The sequence below is a fragment of the Protopterus annectens genome, chromosome 6.part0 (genome assembly GCF_019279795.1).
Source record: "Protopterus annectens isolate FY-2018-M chromosome 6.part0, PAN1.0, whole genome shotgun sequence".
Classification (NCBI taxonomy): domain Eukaryota; kingdom Metazoa; phylum Chordata; order Ceratodontiformes; family Protopteridae; genus Protopterus; species Protopterus annectens.
Window position 1 is genome coordinate 1,433,029,863 of NC_056737.1, and position 23,241 is coordinate 1,433,053,103.

The window sequence follows — 23,241 nt, forward strand, 5'->3', positions numbered from 1 at the left end:
TTTTGCTGAGAGGTACTGCCATTTAGCTGCAGATATTTTGCTTTATGGTACTGCTGCAGGTTCTTTCTCTTGAGAGAGAGAGTGTGTGTGTGTGTGTGTGTGTGTGTGTGTGTGTGTGTGTGTGTGTGTGTGTGTGTGTGTGTGTCTAAGAAGACTTTTATGATGGAAATGTTCTGAGATAGGCAGTTTTGTCATTATTGGTTCATGCATTTTGTTTCATTACCTACTGGAAAAATGTTCAAACTATAAATCTAAAATGCGCTATAACTTAAGTCTAAGAAGTGTGCTGCATTATACAAGGAATATAATTTAATAAAGTCAGGTGCATCAAAGAATGCATGTATGTTTCTTGTTTTGTGTGCAAGGGGCCTATGATTTGAAAATGGCCCAAAGGTAAGCTTTATCACCACTGGCCAGATGCATTTTCTTTGGATGTGGTATGGGTTTCAATGCTGTTTCAATTAATCTGAGTTTCAAGGGCAGAGAAGTTTTAATGCCAAGTCTATTTTCATTGTGAGACAGTATTGCTTTGTCTAGCAGATGTCTGTTGGTGTTTGTGTATTGTTGTGCTGCAAAATGTAAACATAAAATCCAAATAATCATTGTAGAAGTAAAGCAGTATGCACACATTAGTGTTTATGGTAAATGGGTCAAAATAGCCAGGTATTGGGACATTGGAATGGCTGCAGGGGGACTTGGGTGCCATATTTTGGTTGTCTGTTCTTCAATTTGTGTTTGAGTGTTGGTATCCCACAATTCCATTGCAGTGGGTGGGGCTATGTAATTATGTATGCAAATTCAATGTCAATCAGCGTGCAGATTTGTACCTATTTTTCATGGGCCTTGTCCAGATTTTTGATGAATCTAGGTTGAGAGGTATGTTCCCTATACAAGATTAAACCCTTTATAACTCCCCTAGCTAGGACTGTTATTGCCAGTACACACCTACTCTCCACCCTCCTCTATGCCTCCCCTTTGTTCACAAACTTGAGTAAAACTGACCTGAACAAACTCTCAAGCTGCTATAATCACATTGCTAGATGTGCCACTGATACAACCTACAGAACACACCACTGTCTTAACCTTAGTGTGGCTTGAGTTACCTAACCAAGTTCAGGTCAACCAACTAGTAGTTGCCCATAAGATTCTTTATCAATCCAAAAAAATGCCTGTTCTTAATAACCTCATCACCCCCTACCATAACCTCAAGACACTTAGATCAGCCAACAAAACCTTAGTTCACACTTTCAAAACTAATAACTCGGCTGGGGAATCCCTGTTTGCCAACTCTGTTGGCAAATCATGGAATTCACTTCCTGCTGACCTAACTTCAAAACACTCGCTGTCTCAGTTTAAGAAAAGTCTTAAACAATACCTTATATGTCCTTGCTCTACTCCCGACTAACTTCTTCCCCCTCAACTGTGTGCCTAATGAGGACTTCTTGCCACAGCAAGACTGTATCTTAATTATAAGTTATGATTTTAACAGCTCTGTATTAACTTTATGTGACTGAATAGTGCTTTTAACCTTTTAATGTATGTAAAACTGCATTGGAAACTGTATAACATGATATACATGTATTTATAAATAGTTTTTGTATGTATGTATTGAGCTTTTCTCCCCGGGCCTCTGCTGAAAAAGGACATGAATCCAGTCGGACAATCCTGGTCAACAAATGTAAAATAAATAAATACATATTTAGAAAAGGATATACTGCAGATGTACAGTAGCAGGAGAATAACACAGAGGATTATTTTGATCAGTTACAAGTTAGTGATGAAAGGATATAGGTTAGGGTGTAACTAGTAGGTGGTATTAGTAAACAAAGGGGTATAGATTATTCTGGAAAAGAGCAGGAGCAGAGACAGGTATTGGCTAGGTAGTGTTTTAGGGTGACTTTAACAGACAGGAAGTAGGATATAGACCCAGTGGGTACAGATATATAGTTCCAGGCTTTGCAACATAATAAGCATATAGACTACTGTCTGGCTGACTTAAGTAGTTTGTGGAATGAAAGCAGCTTTTGGTCTTGGACCGTAGTGTGCCACATTAAATTAATTTAAGTAGCTAATTACTAATGGTGTAAGAAAATGGGAAGATGTAGACAAATCCCGAGTACAGAATTTGGATGATAGATGGTAATATTGTGACTAAACTGCTCAAGTAGGAAATAAAATTGAGAAAGTACATATTACTTTATTAAAGGATAAGAAAAAGTCAGACTTTATTAAATATAATAAAAGTAACAAAAATAAATAAATATAATACACAAGGACATGGGATGTGCTGACATGTTTTAAGAAATGTTAAAGACATTGTAAATTCAGTAGGGTATATAAGCAAATGTGTCTAAACAAAATTAATGTATTCTGAGTAACAGCAATAACAGCCAAATACATAGAAAGATTTTAAAAGTAGAAAGACTATACAAAAAATGCATTGTTAAGAATTTGGTTAGCAGCAGTAGTCTCAATGGCACAAGTTAAAAATAAACCTGTAACTCCTTCGTAAGAGAATGCCTGTTGCATTTGATTCAATGCAGCAATCCATTATAACACATTATAACAGGCAGTGTTAATCAAAATATGAAGCTATGAAACATATTCACTCTATAATAACTACTGAACTGCAAACATCTCATATAGGTGTTTGGCATTTTAACAACTGAAGTTAAGCCTGTCCTACCCTCACCTGTTTGCTAAAAGAGGTCTTTTGACTACACAACAGAAAGCAACTCACTGTGAAGCAATATGCTGATGGCATGCAATTTAATCCATATTCAGAAAACAGTGCCCTGGCAGGCATCTTACTTTGAAAATAAAATCTGATTATATATGAACAAATGTGTTCATTTTCTGACATGCTGAGAAATGTTATTTGCATGTTTTTCACGGCCTTCTAAAGCACTCTAATAGAGCATAGTGAATAATGGTTTTCATGTTTGAAAATAACTAAAAGCAAGAATATCTGATTTTGGCATTTATAATATTTTCCCTGCCAGCATGAAATATCACATATAAGTATGTCTTAGTACTACAGGAAATTATTAGCCTTAAGGTTATTTATTCTCCTCTCCAAGAACGAATAGTGTAACTTTCTACGATAACATAATATGAAACATGGAGATGTATAACAGCATTAGGGATGCACAGGAATGTAAGTTAAACATATTGTACAGGTGCATATCTAATTGTTCATTTCTTAAGAATCCTGATGGATATTTTATTTGCATTTAACATGTATATACTCTGTATAACTTACTTTTCTGGACGAATGATATTAAATAAAATTATAAATTATGGAAACTGACAGAAAGGCTGATTTAACTTCACTTCCTATTATATCCTTAAATTGTACATTCAGATAATAGTTCCTGTAAATTAACTTCAACATAAATTATCTATAATGTAAATTATATTATAAAATCTTAAAATGACAAAACTTGTGAAATAATTAAATTCACTAAAATCTTCCAAAAAGCTCCAGAATGGAAAAGTAGAAATGCATCTGTGCTGTTGAATTCACTTGCATTTTGTTTTCACTTTATACATTTTCTTTCATTATTTCACCATATTTTAATACTGACATGGATGCAGAAGTTGCCAGAATGATCTGAATATGGCTGTTTGCTTATTTGCAATGAATATCATAGCCCTGTTATTAGTGGTATGCATTATTATATAGAGAATGACGAATATCTGGGAAAATGAATGACTCATGGCACCGTCTTAATATGTATTTATTTGTTCATTTATTCCCTCATTCATTTTTAAATGGTACATTTGTTTATTTAAAAGAATTAACGTTAAGCTCATTGAATGATACAGCATGTATCCCATCAGAAAATATTTTAAAATACATTGACTAAAAATCTGCTACGGGACTGAAATAATATATTCCAGGAATTGTCAGTGATACTAAGGAAAACAAAACTATAAATGTTAAAAAAGCATCATAAATACAGGCTTTGCAATAGGCAATGGGTCTGATTCCAAAATGCTTGCTGTCAGTGTAAGTGACCAGTTACACTGGAAGCAGGCTGATAGCAGGTGCTTTGGAATCTGGGCCCCTGGATTAAGCCTGTTATAGGTCTTAAACTGAAAAAAGTCACATACACTGAGAGCAGGTATTTTGGAATTTGGCCAGATGTTTCCACTGAAGATCTAAAATCTATGAAAATATATGATGTCATATACACAATAAATCAGATTTGGAGAACAGCTTAATATCATCTGCAATAAAGCAAATAGAAGTCAGGGCAATTTTATTGTTTATTAAGTCTGAAACACTATAAGCAACAAAAACTTTTGTCTCTTGCTTAATATGAATAATTGTGAGCTATGTATGATCAGTTTGGTACACAGACTATAAGAATAGAAAAGGTAGGCACAGGACAGAGGTGATCCAGTAAAAAAGAACAAATAAATGCATGAATAAAATGAGCAGGAAAATATTCTTTACAAAGAAAGTATTAAAAATAAATGTCTGTATAGCTGCATCACTCTAAGTATTTGGGATTTCATTCTTGTACATAAAGGACTAAGTAAATGTATTATTTCAATATCCAAGTTTAAAACAGTTATGATAGAAATAAATTCAGAAAGAAAATATGGCAAATTGCAGAGGATAAAAGGAAAAAAACATATAAGCTCATACGGGTTATCTGACCAAATTGTTAACATTTAGAATGAATTATCATGTTAAAATGAAGAAGTACAATACAAACATTTTGGAAAGCTAAATAATAGTCAGTCTTATTGGCTGAAAAAGTTTTATTTTTATTTTTTTTATTATTTGCTCAGGGACATAACATGGAAGTGAAGACTAAAATAATCACATGCAAGACTATATAAAAGGCCTAGTTAGTAAACTGTAGTTTTAAGCCTGCCTGACTGCAGCACTGTCATAGTAGAAAACACCAGAAAATAAATATTTCTATTTGAATGCTCATTTCATCAAACTTTGCCCATCCCAAAGCTGCTGTTGTACTTAGAGAAGAGCAACTACTTCATCATCTTCTTTTGGCAGTTCCCGTTAGGGGTCGCCACAGCGGATCATCTGTTTCCATTTCTTCCTGTCCTCTGCATCTTGCTCTGTCACACCAACCACATGCATGTCCTCTCTCACCACATCCTTAAATCTTATCTTAGGCCTTTCTCTTTTCCTGTTGCCTGGTAGCTCATCCTTAGCATCTTTTTCCCAATATAATCAACATCCCTCCTCAGCACATGTCCAAACCAAAGTAATCTTGCCTCTCTGGCTTTGTCTCCAAACATTCCAACCTTGGCTGACCCTCTAATATACTTATTCCTAATTCTGTCCACCCTCATCACACCCAGTGCAAATCTTAACATCTTTAACTCTGCCACATCCAGCTCGAACTCCTAACTTTTTGTCAATGCCACTGTCTCCAACCCATATAACATAGCTGGTCTCACTATCCTCTTGTAGACCTTCCCTTTCACTCTTACTGGTACTCGTCTGTCATAAATCACTCCTGACACTCTTCTCCACCCACTCCATCCTGCCTGTACTCTCTTCTTCACTTCTCTTCCACACTCACCATTACTCTGAACTATTGATCTCAAGTATTTAAACTCATCCACCTTTGCCACCTCTACTCCTTGCATCCTCACCATTCCTCTATACTCCCTCTCATTCTCACACACATATATTCTGTCTTAGTCCTGCTGACCTTCATTCCTCTTCTCACTAGAGCATATCTCCATCTCTCCAGGGTCTCCTCCACCTGTTCCCTACTCTCACTACAGATCACAATGTCATCTGCAAACATCATAGTCCACAGGGACTCCTGTCTGATCTCATCTGTCAACCTGTCCATCACCATTGCAAATAAGAAAGGGCTCAGAGATGATCCTTGATGTAATCCCATGTCCACCTTAAACGCATCCATCACTTCCACTGCAGACCTCACCGCTGTCACACTACCCTCGTACATATCCTGTACCACTCTTACATACTTCTCTGACACTCCTGAATTCCTCATACAATACCACAACTCCTCTATGGGTGCCCTATCATATGCTTTCTCTTAGTCGACAAAAACACAATGCATCTCTTTCTGACCTTCTCTGTACTTCTCCATCAACACTCTCAGAGCAAACATCGCATCTGTAGTGCTCTTTCCCAGGCATGAAGCCATAGTGCTGATCACTAATCAAAGCCAACCGTGGGTAAATCCAGCATTACCCACACCCAGCCATGGGTTATTGCTATTATACAATGATGTTAGTTTTGTGCTGTGTTATGTTTGTGCTGTTATTATTAGGTTTTTGTTTGCTTTACTTTGTATTCTTCCACTTTTTGTGAGATAAAATAGTCCACATTTTGACATAGTTAGCTACAGCCCCTCTGTTTTCTCTTGAACTTTTGAGAATTATATTCCAAACAATAGGAGGAGACATTGTATAATATACATCAGTTCACTTGTTTTAAACTTGACTACTGCTGATGATTTAGATGCACACCCCTACTAACAAAGTCCACCCAGTGAGCAGGGAAAGGATGAAAACGCCATTCAAACTTCTGCTTGGCTTTATCCCACTTTATTACCTTTTGCTATTTAGTCATTTATTTCAATACCTTGGTTCCTTAGTTAATTTTCTCTAGTTAATTCCAGCTCTTTTTTGCCCGTTTTCTGTACCTCTACTTGCAATCATCCCTATTAGCAAAAAATGTCCTTTTCCATTCCTAACTTAGCTTGGGTCTTAAAATACATTATGCTGCTTTATGAATATAATACAAGGGTTTTCCTCAAGGACTAGCATCCAAACCACAGCCTTATTTCCAATTAGACATTATAATTAAGTTGGAACATAAGCAAGAGACGATCCCCACTTAATGTTATATTCTTGGTCATAATGTAGTGCAATGCAGACATTGCAATAGACTGAGTGTGTGTTAATTTTCTGGTAAACCACCTGAGTTACAATCAATACAAGAAACAAAATTTCACAGGAGTTAATCTACAAGTAAAGTAACAAGTTTCGTTTTACTTTAGCAAGTTAATATATAAAGTGCCACGATGTAAGGCCTTTGCCCCCTCTATTTTTGGCTGTGCCTCTAATCCTTGAGCAGAGAAGATGAAAGGTGTGCTTGCAAAACACACTTACACTTTTCCATCTTCTTGGTTGATGCGCTGCTGGTAAATGGACATTAGCAATGTTTTTCCTGATGGTAAACCAGTCCATTATCTGCTCTACGGTTAAAGATTTAATCATTTTTGATAGAGAAAATGTACACATTTTAACACTGATATACTTCTATTAAAGATTTCACTACTAACAGCTCACTTCTACAGAGTTGTATTCTTTACTTTTCCCACCATTCCCACCACTGTGGTGACATCAAATCATCTGAGTGGTTATATGAGTAAAAAGAAAAAGTTTTAGGTTAGCGGAATTCTAATTACAATCTTTTTGGAAAGTTTAGATGTTAATTAAGTGAGTTCTCAGTTTTATTTTGGAGCTACCTATCTTCAGGTTTGATTGACTTCACAATGGACCTGTTTTTGGAGATACTTGTTTTTCAGGCTTGATTTATGTTTTGTTACACAATGTCATCTCCAAAAAGAAAGACAGGGCTGCATGATTTCTTAGTGGCCGGACGTGTAACTTAGGTTACTTTGGATTTACAATGTGCACGCTGGTTGGATTGGCCAATCAGCGTGCACGTTTCTCATCTTTTTGGAGATAACATTGTATAACATATAATAAATTATGATATGTTTATAATTAGAGCAATTTGAATTTAATATAACAACAAAGGGATATGGATTCTAAGCATTTTATGCTGCAGTTAAATTCTTGCTGAAATGTATTGCTTTTCTGATCAATTACTTGTAAGTATACATTTTCCCTGTGTATGCCAGTATATGTCTTTATGTGCTGTTTTTGCATCCTGTTTCTCTCATGGCCTTCAGTTTGTATCCCTCTTATGCTCACTCATTACCACACTCCTTCATCTCTCTCCTGCCGTTGGGTAAGAGAGTGAGAGCTTGGCATTCGCACTGCAATTCTGTGGTGAGCAATGACATTTTCTTTCAAGATACTAGTCCTACTGTTGTAGGCACTAAAGCAGTCTACTGTCCATAATCTAGTTCTCCAAGTCACATTACAAGCACATATTTCTTCATACCAGTAATGATTGATTGGACTCCATGCATAGCTTCATGCTGCCCAGTGCCCATGGCTATGGAGTATAATGCTGAGTCTTGCTCCATGCAGAAGGTAGCCTATAACATCCCCCAAGATAAGCATGCCAAAGTTATATGCTCAGAGATACCTTTGCATGACCAGCTTCTCCAGTATAAGGTGCCCCTAATCAAAATCTGGTTAGCCCAGGCACAGTCAAACCATTATCACACTACCATAGCACTGGAAATTACAATATTTTAAGTTTGATGGTCTAAAGAGCAAAACCAAATAAACAATAAGTAGTACCTCATCTGAATAATCTGCATATTTTGATATGAGCCTTGTTAAAGTGACTTCTAGAGAAAAAACAATTGCTGACTGATACTATTAGTTTTGAATAACCATAGTTATGAGTAATGGTACTGGACTATTGTAAACAACTGCTACACTAGAAAAATATATATGTACATATACAAATAAATATCTTTGTGCCATTACCATTATATAGATGTAGGGTAAATATGTACATACAGACTCTCTCCACAGACACAAATATAACCCCCCACACACATGCACACACATATATATATATATATATATATATATATGGATAGATAGATAGATAGATATCAGGAAACATACACACACACACACACACACACACACACACACACACACACACACACACACAGATTAGATAGAGAGATAGATATTAGGAAACATATGTAGATATACTATATATATATATATATATATATATATATATATATCTATATATATATATATATATATATATATATATAACATTAAATATAAAAAAGAGCAAATCTCAAATGAATGAACACGAACAAAATACACAAAACACCAAAAATCAAGCAGAAGACAATGAGTCTCCTGGATGAAAAGGAAAATAAAAACCACAAATGTTGCTAAAAATAAATAAAAAGCTATATAAAATAAAATAAATATAAATGAACTAAAACAAGATTTTGTTATCTATCTCTACCAAGTCTTTGAAGACAAATATGGAAGATGTGATAGCAGTGAGAAATTTTATATTTAATAGGTGAGTACTAGGCAATCATTCTGCAGACTATTACACACCAAGCCAATAACCTGTAAACAAAAATGAGGCTCAAACCCTGTATCTAGTGTCTGAGAGGTATTCCAAACCCCAGAGGCTGTCTAAAAGATCTCAGCAGATGGTGACTGCTGGCATAAAAATAAAATACACTTGTTCTTGGTTGGAAGATTGCAAGGAATCAAAAGAGAGTGAAATCACATGAGTGGAGGAGCTCCCTGGTCAGCCTCAGGAAGAAGCTGAGATCCCTCATAAAATCCTCCAAAGCTAGCTAAAAAAACAAAATCACCACTGATTCTAAGGACAACCACAAATAATTCTATAGCTATGTCAAGAATCTCAATGGCAACACCGAGATCTGCTCTGAGTTACAGCACAACGGCACAAAAATTACAGAACCAACTGATATTGCCAACATCCTGGCAGATAGGTTCAGTGCTAACTTTACCCCCCCCCCCCTTAACACATAAAGGGCCCATATCTATACAGGAAGAATGCAAAGTCCCTGTAATCACAGCTACACAGGTAAAAGCTGCACTCTCTAAAGCCAAAAACACAGCATCCATGGGACCGGACAACATCCCAGGCTGCATTTTACACGAACTTCAGAATGAACTGGCTCCCCACCTAAGCACCATGTTCAATCAAAGCCTCACATCAGGCTTTGTGCCCACTGAATGGCATACAGCAGCAGTTATCCCACTCCACAAAGGGGGAGCCACCACTGATCCCAGGAACTATTGCCCTATTAGCCTGACAAGCCTAGTCTGCAAGGCCATGGACTGTATCATCATGGAACTCATAAACAAAGACATTGGTAACCTCCAAACTCTGGATACCACCCATTTCAGGTTTGTGAAAGGCAGATCATGCCTTCTGAATCTGATTGACTTCTTTGAGGCAGTCATCAAAGCTGTAGATGAGGGTAAGGTGGTTCACACAGCCTATCTTGACCCCGCCAAGGCTTTCAACACCATCCTCCATTCTGGAAGTATAGCTAAACTCACTAAACTAGGTATAGATGCCTATGTCACAAGATGGGTTGCCAACTGGCTCACTGACAGAACCCACACTGTAAAAGTTGCACACTCCAAATCTGACCTCAAACCAGTGACAAGTGGAGTACCACAGGGTTCAATCCTGTGACCTCTCCTGTTTGGTATCTACTTCACTGAAGTACAGGCTAACACAGAAGGCCTCTGGCTAATAAAGTTCACAGATGACTGCAAACTAGGAACAATAGCTGAGTCCCCAAATGATATGGGAATCCTACAGAAGGGTCTCATTGAGACAGATGCCTGGTGTCAAAGCCATGGCCTCAAGCTCAATGCCAAAAAGTGCATTGTCATCCCCTTTAGTTAAAAACTCTGTACCCATAAACTACTACATAGACAGCAGTCTACTTAACACCGAATGTGTGATAAGAGACCTTGGGACCCAGGTTGATAGTAGTCTGTCCTTTGATAGTCACATCACCACAGTAGTCAGGAAGTCCTTCTACATGGCACACCTCCTCATAAAAGGGTTCTCATGCAGGAAAAAAGAGGTCATTGGTCCCCTCTACTCGACACTCATTAGACCCATTATAGAGTACAATGCCCCTTTTGGAATGTACCTCACAAGACATCTGCAGCAGCTGGAAATGCCACAGAAGTACCTCACAAAGAGGATTACTGGCCTCAAACAGATGACCTACACTGACCATCTCAAAAAAACTCCAGCTTTACTCTGTAGCATATCGCCTACTCGGAGGTGATCTCTGCCTAACATATAAAGCTATGTCAAACCCAGAGCTGTTGAACATGCTACACCTAAAGAAATCCCAATCCCTCCAAGCTACATGGTCTAGGGACCTAAACCGTGTTACCATAATAAACAGAACATGCTGGAGGGATAGATTCCTGTCCCAGAGACTTCCCATACTCTGAAACAGGCTACCCATCTATGTCAAGCAAAGTTCTTCATTAGCACTCTTCAAGAAAAATCTTGATGAGTGGATGGGAAATAGGAAATACACCTCGGGGATCACTTTTGTGTCTCTGCTCAACAGTGGCACAGGAAAATAACTTTCTTGGGAGGCATAAGCCAGGGACCCTTGTTGGCTAGGCTTACAGAGGCCCTCGGGCCGATAGCCTAGTACCTACCTATGAACCTATGAATGAGGATGAAATAAAGAGCAAAGAAAGCACGTTGTCAGGAAAAGACCCTTTATTTATTTATTTATTTTTGACATTTGATTACCAGTAAAATCAGACTTGGTAGAAGTCCATTTTTATCGGAGGCATGGATAGAAAAGCTCCAAATTATTACAAAACATTTCAAAAGAAATAATTTTACAATCCTCAAAAATGAAACAAAAACATCTAGTCATAATATAAAAACACCGGTTAAGAATCGATACAAGTTATATGACAATCATTTAGTATTTATAGAAATTGTAGACAGTCTGTAGAGAAATTAAAGGTAAGTTGGTCTAATACAAACAGGAATTACAATATGAAGTGAGGAGAAAAAACAGTCTTATGGTACATTTAGACAGAAAGTCTGGGAAGAGATGTTGATAGCAGTAAGTGAAGAAGTGAGAGTAAGTAGGTCTAAGGAATGAAAAGGTACTTGCTCATATTTAAGGATATAGTTTATCCTGGTTTTGAGCAAAAACAGTACTAGATTTGAGCTAGGAATTCTTTCAGAGTGGTTTTGAAAGATGGGGGAGATGATATTGACCTGATGGATACAGGAAAGGAGGCCTTAGCGAGCTTGTATGAGTACAGACAATGCCCAGCAGATTTGATAGGTTTGCAGACAGACAAAAGTTTTGGTCACTGGATCACAATGACTGACTGGGTAGACAGTTGAGTAGACAGCAGAGGGATGCTAGATATTTTTGCAGGAAGTAAGAAGCTGTGTATATGTTAATTATTGTAGTGCAATTGTCTGTATTACTCTGCCTGTTAAATTGAATTTTATTGCTATTTTCACTGTTTGTTAAGTATTTACTGGTATTCTTCACTGTTTTAAAGCTATCTGTTCTCCTTGTTCTGGTTTTCCCACCAAGCAGTGTTTAAATAACTGATCTGTTAGCTGTTTAAAACATCAAAAAAAACAAAAAAAACAAACAACTGATGAAAAATAAACAAAGGGCCACAGCTCCAAAGATAAAAAAACTTTAATATGTGAGCGATTTCGTTCACTCAAGTCAAATGAACTTCTTCAGACAAATTAACATACTCAAACCTGTCCTTATATAACCTTCTAGTCACATGACTAGTACAAGGCATATTACTACACCAATACACATATTAAAATCAAGATAATTATAAGGCATTTCTTTATTAAAGCAATATACAATAAGAAAAATAATATGCTATTATCCAAAAAAATCAACAAGGTGACTTTAATATTTTTCAACAGTTTTTTGTTTTTTGTTTTTTCATTGGTTTAGTTCATTTATTTAGGACATGGCTAATGAAGGTGAATTGAATATTCCTAACTTATTTTCACAAACGGAAAGTTAGAATAACCTTTCTGCATCAATTACAAACATTATGAAGACAGTACAGATCTTATTTCAGAAGGTAGATAATTTGAATGTCAGAATACTTGCTAATGTAGCTAATGGAAGAAGGAATGTACATGTTTTGGGAAATGCGAGGTCCCCGTCTGTCACAGAACTTCCTAATTCACATATGGCACAGGGAGCACCTATTGAGTTGCCATATAGGATTAACTGCAACCTACAGCCATACAAACAGCTGACTAATGATTTACAAGGATCTGAACTGCCACAGAGGCTTATAGGTGTTCCAGAGCTTAGGAAATGGTTAGAGCAAGATTTTTGCCTTGGACTACAACATGAAAATGTGAACATTCCCGTTGAACAATTGGTCAGTGGTACTGAAATTAGGTCCTTAAATGGTTTGAAATATAGGAAGATACAGTTGGAAATTATTTACTTGGAAGAATGCTTGAAACATGAACAAGTACCTAAGGGTTAAGGTACTGTCCTTACCCAATAAGAGTAATACCAAACTCCCAATTTCATCTGGAATTGGTTTCATTTTTTAATCAACAGGGGCTTAACCTTATGAAAATGATGGTTTCCAACTATAAAAAAGAGAATGCTGAATTGCTTAATAAACTGTTAATGCTTGAAGAAAGTATAAAAACTAGTACTGTATTCAGTAAATATAAATTTGAATATAACAGAATGTTTGAGTTGATTGATGCCCTGATATTAAAGTATAAAGTCACACAAATTAGGAAACTGCAGAGGGACTGTGACGATTATGTGAATGGTTTGGCTTTTCCACACCAAGGTTTGCCTAATAGGACTGGCAAAGCCCCAGCCAACAAATCACAACATCTTGTTAGCATGAATATGCATGGAGCAGCTGCAACAAATCTGCCCACTACTGATGCCACCAGTGATGTCACCAAATTAGAAGAACAGGAAGAAACAAATGAGCTGCATCGCAGCGAGCATTTACAAGCAAGAAACATTAATGAAGCTGCACGGGAACAAAACTTTTATGTGTCTATGCCCAACAATGGTCAAAAGCAACAAGGGGTCAACCAGAGTAAGGTAAAACCATGGAGAAACAACTGCTACAAGTGGAGATAACAGCAACCCTGGAAGTAGAATACGAAGAAAAGAAATGTGGTACTGGTAATCCCAGGGATGTAATACTTCACATACTTCACATAATTAGTGTGCCATGCAATCAGAGCCCTTAAGGCAAAATAACATACCCAACGCACTAGTAATAGGCGACTCTATAGTCAGGCAAACTGATGTCCCACTAACTAGGCAGGACAAGGAGAAAGTTACAGTTAGCTGCCTGTCAGGTGCCAGGATCCACCACATAACACAAGCACTCAGGTCACTCCAGAACAAGTACAAATATGACTCTGTCATTGTCCATGTTGGTGTGAATGACCTGAGATGTACCTCCCTGGACTACATGAAAAGAGACATGGAAGAGCTCTCTGATCACGTAGCCCAGGCCAGTATGACCCTGACCCTGAGTAGCATCCTGCCCTCACCAAGAATGATGCTGCAGTATAAAGAAAAAATAATCAATTTCAATAATTGGCTAAGTTTCTGGTGTCATTCAAAGGGGATTCAGTATGTGTCTGCCTGGGATGACATGCTAAACAGGCCACACTGCTTCGCAAGAGATGGCTTGCACTTGCCACCCTTAGGCTTTCGAATACTGCCCAAGGCTTTTGCCACCCCCATGGTGCCTTTTTTAGGCAAGGCTCAAAAGACAAACCCACCACTGTAAATAGCACAAGTAACCAAAAACTAAGGGTAATGCTACTCAATGTCAGAAGTCTAAACCTCAAAATGCATGCGGTCGAGGCACTCCTCAGTATGGAGAACATCGATATCTGTGTGGCAAAAGAAACCTGGTTTAAGGCTCCAGAGAGCACCCCAGCACTACCAGGCTATAACTCATACCATACTTTTCAGCCACAGAACCCGGACTGACACAAAAAAGGTGGGTGTGTATCCATATTCATCAAGGATACCCACACCTCCAGGTTAGTGGCACAGCAAAATGCCTCAGAGATCATCCATGTGTAACTAACAATGGGCAAAACTGCAATTCAATTTGTAGCTTGCTACAGATCACCCACCATGACCCAGGACCCCCATTCCATGTTTCCGGAGACAATGGAAATTATGAAGGTCCTACCAAACACCCTAATATTGGGTGATTTCAACTAGCCAAAAATTAACTGGGAGAACTACTCAAATACTAACTCCCTTGCCCAACGCTTCCTAGCATTTATAAACTCAAATGCCCTGAATCAACTGGTCAACACCCCCACCAGAGGTAACAACATATTGGACCTGGTCATCACCAACATGGGAGACTGGTGTTCTACACCGGAGGTCAACCCCTCACTGGTTAGATCAGACAATAGACTAATCACTCTGTATATACACATTCCGCCCCCACCCCTAATCAAGGATACCACTGTGAAAAACTTTCCAAAAGCAAACTTCACATTACTTAAGAACAGGGTGGAAAGGTTCATAGCCCCCATGTTAAAGGACAATGCTGTCCAAGCTGCTGAATCCCTTACAAAGGCACTCTATGAGCACATGAAAGAATGCATGGATCGTGCTATCCCAAGCAAAACCAAGACTCACTCCTCTAAGAAAAGGAAACCAGTCTGGTGGACCCCTGCCATAAACAAGCTATAAAATAGAAGGAGCAAACTAGTACAGAAAAGAGTAAAATCCCAAGAAGGAAAGACATCCCTGATCAGTATTAGCAAGAAACTACGATCCCTCATAAACTCATTCAAGGCAAGCTTGGAAAGAAAAATTGCCAAGGACTCCAAAGATAACCGCAAAGCGTTCTTTAGCTATGTCAAGTACCTAAGTGGAAACTCTCAGATCTGCCCTGAGTTAGTGCAGAATGGCACAGAATACACTGAACTGACTGATATTGCAAACATTCTGGCAGACAGGTTTAGTGCAAACTTCACCCCCCAAACTTCACCCCCTCTGACCCCCTAAAGGTCCCATAACTATACCAGAAGAATGTAGAGCCCCGGCAATCACTGACACACAGGTTAGAACAGCCCTATCCAAAGCCAAAAACAAAGCTTCAATGGGACCGGACAGTGTCCCAGGCTGTGTCTTACACAAACTCCAAAATGAACTAACCCCTCACCTAAACACACTGTTCAAACTCAGCCTCTCTACAGGCTACCTACCCATAGAGTGGCACACAGCAACAGTTATTCCACTCCACAATGGTGGAGCTACAACGGACCCTGGGAACTATCACCCTATAAGCCTGACTAGACTGGTCTGCAAGGCTATGGAGTGCATCATCATGGAACTCATTAACAGAAACATTGAGAACCACCAGACATTGGACCCTACCCAGTTTGGCTTTGTTAAGGGAAGATCATGCCTCCTAAACCTGATGGACTTCTTTGAGACAGTTACCAAGGCTTTAGATGAGGGAAAGGAGGTCCATACAGCCTACCTAGACCTCGAAAAGGTTTTCAACACCATTCCCCATTCTGGTATTCTCAGAGGTACAGACAAGCACAGGAGGACTTTGGCTTACCAAGTTTGCAGATGACTGCAAACTGGGGGCCATAAATGACTCTTCGGCTGATACAGACATCCTCCAGAAAGGTCTCACTGAGATGGATACCGGTGTCAAAATCATGGCCTCAAGCTAAATGCCAAAAAGTGCATAGTCATTCCCTTTGGAAAAAACAAAGTACTCACAAATTACCACATACGCGGTAGTCCTCTAAATACAGAAAATGTATTAAGGGATCTGGGGACCCAAGTAGATCATAATCTCTCCTTTATAATGATATTGCCAAGGTGGTTAGAAAATCCTTCTATGTGGCCCACCTAATCACAACAGGGTTCGCATTTAGAACAAAAGAGGTTATTGTGCTCCTCTACTCATCACTTATCAGACCCATCATAGAGTACAATGCCATATTTGGGATGTACCTTACAAGACACCTGCAACAGCTGGAAAGACCACAGATGTACCTCACCAAGAAGATTACTGGCCTCAAACAATTGCCCTATGCAGCCCGACTGAAGAAACTCTAGCCGTACTCGGTTGCATACTGCTTACTCAGAGGTGATCTCTGCCTGACATACAAAGCCATGTCCAACCCAGAATTTATGGACATGCTCCACCTAAAAAAAAAAAAAACAAATCCCTGAGAGCCACACACTCTAGGGATCTAAACCTCACCACAACGATAAATAAGATTTGCTGGAGGGATAGAGTCCTGTCCCAGAGACTCCCCATGCTTTGGAATAGGATTCCAATCTACATTAGGCAGATCCCCTCACTAACACTCTTCAAGAGAAACCTTGACGAGTGGATGGGAAACAGAAAATTTACCCCAGGGATCACTGCAGTGGGTCTGCTGGACAGAGGCACAGGGAACTAATGGCTCTGCTGGACAGAGGCACAGGGAACTAATCTAAGGGGGCAGCGAAATCCAACACATTCTGTCTAGGCTTACAGATGCCCTTGGGCAGATAGCCTAGTACTTACCAACGAACCTATGAACCTATAATTGAGAATGGTGCACCAGATGAATATCTTATTATCCAAAAAAATCAACAAGGTGACTTAATATTTTTAATTTTACTCCTATTGTTATTGAACAGAATTGAATTGAATGCTTGGTCAGAGGGCTGACACAAAAAGCAAATATAGGGTCTGTTCTAATGGACTTTAAATTATATATTCTTAAAATGAATTTGCAACTTTTATTTCATGGTTGCAAAATGAATAATGATAATGGATTTAGGGTTCTGAGTACTTTTAACCCACCCTTGCATCCTACACTGGTACTTCTTGAAACAGGATGTGAAACTGATTTTAGAAATAAACTAAAGTATCCTAATGTGCATGTGACACCTCACAATAATATGACCAGTGATGAAATGGTTGAACTTAATGCTTTAAGGCTGGCTAACATTAGAGTTGTGAAGCCAGATAAAGGTGGGGGGCTGGTATTTATGACTAATGATGACTATAACGCTAGAATGGAAGATATGTTACAACAGGATAGCTACGAAATGGTGTCGTTAAATGAACTTAATGTAGCCTATAGAAGAATAAGAGGTTATATTAATGATCTTTTTATTATTAATGGTCAGATAGACCTTGGCACATATAACTATCTGACGATAACAATCCCTATTACACCCATTATTTTTGGCACCCCGAATGTCCATAATAACCTTAGTAACACTCCCTTATGTCTCATAATAGATGGGAGAAATTCATTCACATATGCTTGTGCTAAAATTGTTGATGGCATTTTAAAAAAAATATGTAGCAATGGAACACCAGATTTGAAAAGATTCCTGGTCCTTTTTGAGGGATATGAGCAACCAACAATTTAGAGAGGAGTTCAGTTTTCTAACTGTGGATGTAAAAGATCTTTACACAGTCATTCCTCATAAGCAGGGAACTGAATGGGTAGTAAATGTCTTGGTAGATAGAAGAGCACTCACATGTGAAATGAGACTAGTGGAGGAACTTCTATATATTATTTTGGAGAATAATTTCTTCATGTTTATCAACACATATTACCTACAAAAAAGGGGAGTGACAATGGGGTCCCCATGTGGTGGTAGTTTTGCCAACTTAGTTATGGCCTTCTGGGAACATCATTTTGTGTTTGTAACAAGTAGTTTTAAGGACAAAATTATGTACTATACACGATTTTTGGATGATAGCTTTATGATAATAAATAGTGATGAAAATACGGCCAAAGAAATAGTTGATGGGATGAATGCTAGCATGTCCTTCCTGGAATTTGTTTAATTTTGAAAGGGAAAGGATTGCTTACTTGGATGTGGAATTATCCAAGGATAAATCAATAGGATGTTATTTATCTAAGATTTACAGGAAGAAAACATATTCAAATTCATTCCTACATTTTTCTAGCTGTCATCCACAATTTCAGAAAAAATCTATACGTTAAGGCCAGTTAGTTAGGGCAGCATGTATGATTACATTGGATGCAGAATTTTTACTTGAATGTAACAACCTGAAACAAATGTTTGAAAGGAGAGGTTATCCAGAAATGTTTCTGCAGCACCTAATGAGAGAGGTCCAGGTAAAAAGAAGATATGGATATTCCCCCCCCCCCCCCCATTCTAAGAGCAGCTGTCTCTTTAGATCATGCTTCAAGCCCAGCTACTCCTGAGGAAAATAGAGATGAAATAAATATGCAAGTGGATAATAATAGTAGTAGAGTTAATAATAGCTATATTGTCAGATTAATTACTACTTATAAACCACATGGAGAATCCATTAGGAGTATACTGTTAAAATATTGCTGTATTCTGATGGAAGATATGGACTTTTGAACCAAATTGGGTACCCTCCCGAGAGTAGTGTACAGAAAAGGAGCGAACTTGAAAAATATTTTAAAAAGAGCATAAATTATATAGTGGCGAAATGTGAAGCCTGTGCTTATTGCAAATATATAGACATAGGGAGGGACTACACTATTGGAAGTAGACATTTTTCAACTACAACTAAATTTTATGTTAACTCTAGGAGTGTAGTCTATTTAGCAAAATGCCAATTATGTCCGGGGTTCTATATCGGTAAAACCGATCGTAAAAAAAAAAGAATTTATGAATACGCTTATAGTATAAATAGGAATAAGGAAAATAATGCCTTGGCTAGTCACATTAGGAATAATCCCGACATCATTTCAAATTCAAGGTGATTGATCAAATAATTGGGGGCTCTAGGGATGGACATGCAACCTTTTTGGTTGAAAGACAAGAGTTATGGTGACAACTGACTTTAAATGCATATAGTTATCCAGGGCTCAATGAGTAATGCTCTGTTATGGTTTATTAAAACTGAAAAGCTTAACTCATTGATAGTGTTAGGGAATTTCATAAAAGTATGCTTAGGTGTTACTTTTTCTAATACTATATTTATTTATAGGTCGCTTGGATGAAGATTTTATCATTTAACCATTATATTTTATTATTATTGCTTTTGAAATTTCTTATTGTATATTGCTTTAACAGAGAAATGCCTTATAATTATCTTAATTTTAATATATGTATTGTTGTAGTAATATGCATTGTGCTAGTCATGTGACTAGAAGGTTATATAAGGAGGGGTTTGACTATGTTAATTTGTCTGAAAAAGTTCATTTGACATAAGTGAATGAAAGTGCTCACATATTAAAGTTGTTTACCTTTGGAGCTGTGGCCCTTTATTTATTTTTCATCAGCTGTTTAAAACATTCTTTATAGCCTCTTTTCTGATCTTATGCTGTTTTAAATGTATTTTTAGTGTTTCACTGCTATTTTTCTGCTGTGTTAAACATTCCCTTGTGTTTCCCATTGAAACTAGGGAACCCAGTAGCTGTAGTATAGTCCAGATACAGGTTTGCTGCATCTGGGTTTGTTTGAAATGGTTGTTTGCATTTTGGTGAGAGGATTTTCTTGACTGGACCTTGTCTGTTAAAGGGAGTTCAGTCTAGGACTTGGAATAAGCATCCTCATTGGTCCTTTCAAATCTTCTCAAAGTTTTTTTTCCAAGTTTTTAATTTCTGGTATTTAGGCCATGCATTAGAGCAACTTCCTTCTTGTTTATACCAAGCTGAACTGAGTTGGGTTACCAGCCACAACTCTGAGCTGAGATACTAGGTGACTAGTGGCTTCCGAGCTTCCAAAAAGTTGCCTGGTTTTTTTTTTTTTTGCTTATTTATACTATCTACTGCATGCTTTTATTGCCTGCTTTCTACTTTTATACTGTATTTATATACTGTGTAATAAACAACATTGTTGTAGGTTAAGAAGGGAAGTGAAGATTAGTGATCAGCAGTATGGTTTCATGCCAGGAAAGAGCACTACAGATGCGATGTTTGCTCTGAGAGTGTTGATGGACAAGTACAGAGAAGGAGTGTCAGAGAAGTATGTAAGAGTGGTGCAGGATATGTACGAGGGTAGTGTGACAACGGTGAGGTCTGCAGTGGGAGCGACGGATGCATTTAAGGTGGAGGTGGGATTACATCAAGGATCAGCTCTGAGCCCTTTCTTATTTGCAATGGTGATGGACAGGTTGACAGACGAGATCAGACAGGAGTCCCCATGGACTATGATGTCTGCAGATGACATTGTGATCTGTAGTGAGTAGGGAATAGGTGGATGAGACCCTGGAGAGGTAGAGATATGCTCTAGAGAGAAGAGGAATGAAGTTCAGCAGGACTAAGACAGAATATATGTGTGTGAATGAGAGGGAGGATCGAGGAATGGTGAGGATGCAGAGAGCAGAGGTGGCAGAGCTGGATAAGTTTAAATACTTGGGATCAACAGTTCAGAGTAATGGTGAAGGTGGAAGAGAGGTGAAGAAGAGAGTATAGGCCGGATGTAGTGGGTGGAGAAGTGTGTTAAGAATGATTTGTGACAGACGAGTACCAGTAAGAGTGAAAGGGAAGGTCTACAAGAGGGCAGTGAGACCAGCTATGTTATATGGGTTGGAGACCGTGGCACTGACAAAAAGGCAGGAGTCAGAGCTGGATGTGGCAGAGTTAAAGATGTGAAGATTTGCACTGGGTATGATGAGGGTGAACAGGATTAGGAATAAGTAGATTAGAGGGTCAGCCCAGGTTGGAAGGTTTGGAGACAAAGCCAGGAGGCATGATTATGATGGTTTGGACATGTGCTGAGGAGGGATGCAGAGTATATTGGGAAAAAAGATGCTAAGGATGAAGCTGCCAGGTAACAGGAAAAGAGGAAGGCCTAAGATAAGGTTTATGGTTGTGGTGAGAGAGGACATGCAGGTGGCTGGTGTGATAGAGCAAGATGCAGAGGACAAGAAGAAATGGAAACAGATGATCCGCTGTGGCAGCCCCTAACAGGAGCAGCCGAAAGAAGAAGTTGTACTGCAATTGTCTGCATTGCTGCACATGTTACATTGAATTTTATTGCTATTTTCACTGTTTACAAAGCTTTTTGCTACTTTCACTGTTTGTAAAGTATTTACTGGCATTTTTCACTGTTTAAAGCTATCTGTTTTGCTTGTCCTGGTTTTCCTGCCAATCAGTGTTTAAATAACTGATCTGTTAGCTGTTTAAAACATTCTTTAGAGCCTATTTTCTGCTGTCTTAAATGTTTTTTTTAGTGTCTCACTGTTTTTTTTGCTGTGTTAAACATTCTGTAATATTTCCTGCTGAAACTAGAGAGGCAAGTAGCTGTAGTATAATCCAGATACAAGCTTGCTTCATCTGGGCTTGTTTGTAGTGGTTGTTTGTTCTGAGTACATTTTCCAGGCAATTTTGTATTGGAAGGGGCCTATTTGCACTTTAGTGAGAGGATTCTCTTGATTGGACCCTGTCTGGTAAAGGGAGGTGGTCTAGGTCTTGGAATATTTATCCTTATTGGTCCTTTTGAATCTTTCAAGTTTTTAGCTTCTGATATTTAGGCCCTGCGTTTGTGTAGGCTTCTGCTTGTTTGCCTGTTGCAGCACCATGCACTGCCATGCAATTGGACAGTTAAATTCAACAGGTTTTCCCGTAGATACTACTGTATCACACTAGTGCAGCCCTCATCCTTAGTGCTTTCTCAGTCAAAAAATACTGCTAGGAAGCTGTAACCCATTAACCACCAGCAAAAAAATAAATAAATATAATAAAATAAAATAAAATAAAACCCCAGGCAGAAATATCTAACCACTGAGTTCTTTTGTTCACAATTCTGAAAAGCCACCCTAGTGAAAACAAACTGCCATGGTAGACATCCAGCATCTACAAACTGCTGTCCAAAAAAACAAAGGCAAGGCCCCAACAATGGAAAAACAGCCTCCTCAACCTCAACAGGCAAATAAGACAACTTGTCAAATCCTCTAAGAACTCATTTGAAAGAAACTTAGCAAGTACAGCAAAGGATAACCATAAGGCCTTTTACAGCTTTGTACATAGCCTAAAAGGTAAGACCCAAGCATGTGCAGAACTAGAGACCAATGGTGTCACACACACTGACCCCACAGAGATAGCAAACCTGCTAATGGATAGGGTTGGGGAAAATTTTATTCCCTTATCACCTCCTAATTTATCACGAACCATTCCCCAAACTTGCCCCAGCATCATAGGTTGGTACTAGGCTATTGGCCCTAGGGCCTATACAAGCTTAGCCATAACAATTCCCTGCCTATTTCTTCCCACACTATTTACTTCCCTGGACCCCTGTCTAGCAGGGAAATAATCAGCTCTTGCAAGTCTCAAACCCAGGACCCTGCACACTATAGCCAAAGTGATTTACTACTAAGCCATTTCAGATGATCATGCATATCTTAAGACCAGGTTCTCAAAGCCTTGTCCAAGACAGAAAACACAGCCTCTATGGGACCAGACAGCATCCCAGGCTGTCTTCTAAATAGTCTAAAATATGAACTAGCATCAACATTAAGTACCCTTTTTAATCACAGCCTAACCACAGGCTTTGTTCCTGC